Source organism: Vanellus vanellus (genome assembly GCF_965231255.1).
Source record: "Vanellus vanellus genome assembly, chromosome: 13".
Taxonomy (NCBI): Eukaryota; Metazoa; Chordata; class Aves; order Charadriiformes; family Charadriidae; genus Vanellus; species Vanellus vanellus.
Window position 1 is genome coordinate 2,205,290 of NC_138918.1, and position 3,799 is coordinate 2,209,088.

A 3,799-nucleotide genomic window follows, 5' to 3' on the forward strand; every position below is an offset into this window, starting at 1 on the left:
GGCGCGGGGTTTTTTTCCGCGCCTCGCCCGCGCGCCGCCGCGGCGGATCCGCGCGCCGGCCACGCCCCCCCGCGGAGGCGGTGCCGGGGGGGGGGGGGGAGGCGGCGGCATCGCCCCCCCCTCTCCGCTCCCCGCCTTGGCGGGGAGCGGAGAGGGGGGGCGATGCCGCCGCCTCCCCCCCCCCGCTGGAAGATGGTCGAATCGCGTTGCGCAACGTGCTCAGAGTCGCGATAATGGTTAATAGATCGGCAATTTGGGGTGATTATCGATGGGCTGCCGTTGGGGGGGGAGGGGAGCGACACGGACTGCCGTGGCCAGTGGGAGCACAGCCCGGGGGCGCAGGGATGTGAGCCCCCTCCTACGCACTGGGAAAATCAGCATCAGGGGCAGCTTCGGACACCGGAGATGCTCACAGCCCCTGGAGATGGGGTACCATCCACAGCCCACTATTTTTTCCCCCACGGTGTTTACGCCACGCAGCAGTCAAGGTCAGCACGGTCCGCTCTGAAGAAGTCTGTATCGGCTCTGGCCTTGGGAGAGGATGATTTTTTATATTCCGGTTTCCTATCTGTTAACGATTATCGCTTTACACGTGACTCTCGGTTTTGCCTGGAGTCAGCTGTGTTGGTAGCTGGGAAAGCCGCTTCAGGAGTCTGAGCGATGCTGTCGTCTTCTGCAATAACACGAGGGCCACGCAGAAACACGGCGGCATTTAAAATACGCACAGCGCTTGAATTTCTTGAGGGATGCAGCTCCCCGGAGGGGTACGGCAGTGTGCCGCTCGGGAATGGCAGTGCAGAGCTGAGGACGTGGCGGTGGGCGAAGGCAGGGTGGGATAGCATCTCTCCAGCAGAGAGGACCAGAGGGTGACATGGAAGGTGGAGGCAGAGACTGGGAGCGATCGCTGCAGCAGTGCCCGGGGAGGAGAAGCAGATGGCAGCATTTATCCGGGTCAGGCAGAAATCCGCTGCTGCCGGGGATGAGGGATGGAGAGTTGATGTCGTGCAGTAAACGGGGAAGGTTTAGGTGGCATCTCGATGCCAGGCCTGGGCCACCACGCAGCCGAAGCTGTCCCCAGCGATAAGAGCGGAGCGGGAGCCAGGGCGGGGGCCGATTTGGGCAGATCAGGGGCTCGCAGGCAGCAGCAGGCAGCGGCCACGGCCTGCCCTGCCCTGCCTCGGGGCCGTGCAAGAACCACAGCAAAGACAGACGTGCATGTCTGCTCCCGTGAGGAAATAAGGACTTGGGAGTGTATTGTCTTAAGCATTAATGTTAACGCAATCTTAATAATTCTTCAGTCAGCAGTAATTGTTTACAGAAGAATGATTTGCAGTGCTCATAAATAACTGTGGTTTGGCTGCAAATGTGGTGGACTAAAAGTAAGTGGTAGACATGTATGGCATACTCAGGTTTATCTGTTTTGCAGATGAATCCTCAACGTATTATAAATTTCATGGGTTCAACAGGAAAAAAAATCCATGGGGGTTTCTCTTACATTGTGAATATATGTAAATTAGTAGTTACAGAGCTACCTGGTGCTCTGGCCAGCTCTGCCACAGCACGGCTCGCTACTGCATACAGTTGTGGTAGCCCAGAGCGATGCCACTCTCCTGCCAGCCTTTGCTGGGTGCTCCCCAGGTTGCAAACTTCACTTACCCTCCACCATCAGGGATGCTTCAAGCCAGGCATGGAGATTATGAAAACCACAGGGAATTAGTGGCCAGTAAATGGCTCGGGCAGTCGCGGAGCAAAGTCACTGTAGGGGAAGGACGAGCCCTCGTTCTCCCAAATGACCCCTCTGAAAGCGGCCGGCGTGTTGCACCGCAGCCTTCCCAGGCATGCTGTCAGCTATCGGATGAAGAGCAGAGTGTGGGAAACGAGGTCAGGGAGATTCCTGTAAAGTGAAATCAGATGCTGAGGAGCCGGCAGAGCAAAGGAGGAACACCTCCGTCTCAGGGGGAGAAGCAGCGAATCTTCGAACGGCTGAGAAACCACCTCTTGTGCAAATATTTTGCTCTTCTGCAAACAGATTTTCCAACACGGCCCAAACCAGTCGGGCAGGGGCTGGTTGGGGAAGCGGCGCCGATGGGCTGCTGTGATGCCGCAAGCTGCCCGGTGGCCGTGGAGCAGCCCGCCTCCTGCTCCTGTGTGGTCACATCGCACTCACCCTCTGTGACACCACCGTCCGCCGTGGCTGTCACCAGACCTCCTGCTCTGCTTTGGGTTAGGGCGGTTACAGCCCACGGCAGCCCTGCTCTTTCTCTTCTTCTTGGGCAAGGCCCTGCTCGAGGGGTCCTCTGCCTTGGTGTGACAAGTGTGTCACCCTCCTAGTAGCCATCTCGAGAGCTGGGCATTAAGAAACCACGTGATACTTTAGGGTTTTGTAACTCTGTGTTGTTTGCCTAGCACTCGCATCATGTGGAAACCTGCTTATCGCCGGGGTGAAGCAAAAGCCATTCAGTCAGTGTGTTTGCTGAGTCTGCGGAGTGCCCTCCGAGGGGCTCCGGTGCTGCGGCACATGTGCCACCCGGCTGGAGCGTGGCACAGCCCTGCTCTGCCCAGAGCCCTGGCCTGACACTCCTGCCTGCCCGCTGCCCGCCCTGGAGTGGCTGGAGCCGGTGATGGTGTCCTTTAGGGTCACATCCCACCAGGCTGACGGCGTCTGGGAAAAAATTATTTTTGGCAACTCTTGGAAAGGCTCTTGACTCATTTCAGCCCCGCTGCTCTCTCAGCAATGCGGCGCATGAACCTGGGGAGCAGTGCTGAGCTCGTATTAATTTACGGGACGTAGAGATTTTAGGGGCAGTTGTGGCCACCGCTTCCCAGTTCCCGGCAGTGGCAGGTGAACTTTTCCCCTCCTTGAGCAGAGCCGGGCAGAGAAGCACTCAGCGTGATTATCTTTCAGGCAATTGTATTTGTGGTCGAAATCCCGTAAAAGAGGGCAGAGAGAGGAGGGTGAGGGCAGGCAGGGCTGCATGAGAGCGGGGAGAGGTGAGGGGTCCTGCCAGAGGAGGGACGGGGTGTCTGCCGGCACGCAAGTGCCCGGGGGGCTCAAACCCATCGCTGCGGCTCCTTCCCTGTCCCGGAGCAGCTTTTGCCGGAGCCTTCCCCAAAACGCTGCCACCGGTGGATTTGGCCGTTCCCACCCGGGAACCACCCCACAGGGCCGGGAGTCCTCCCCTCCCAGGGCAGGTTTTTCTCCCCCCCCCGCCTGTACCCGCTGGATATTTCCATTTCCACCGCTAGATGGTGCAGGAGACGGGCGCAGCGCCGGCGGGGCTGGGCTGGGGCTGTCCCCATGGCCCCGCACCCCCCGTGCCCCTGCGCACCCCGGGCACCCCCCTTGTGTGGCAGTCCCAAGCACAGCTCCAGGCTGGGTGGAGAATGGATGGAGAGCAGCCCTGAGGAGAAGGACTGGGGGGGGCTGGTGGGGGAGAAGCCCCCCATGAGGCGGCAATGTGCGCCGGCAGCCCAGAGAGCCCCCCGCCCCCCGGGCTGCATCCCCCGCAGCGTGGCCAGCAGGGCCAGGGGGGACTGTGCCCCTCTGCTGCGCTCTGCTCTGCTCTGGGGAGACCCCCCCGCAGCGCTGCCTCCAGCTCGGGGGGTCCCCACAGCAGAAGGACACAGAGCTGTCGGAGCGGGGCCAGAGGAGGCCCCGGAGATGCTGGGAGGGCTGGAGCCCCTCTGCTGGGAGGACAGGCTGGGAGAGGTGGGGGGTCAGCCTGGAGAAGAGAAGGCTCTGGGGAGACCTCCGAGCCCCTTCCAGTGCCTAAAAGGGCTCCAGCAGAGCTGGGGGGGG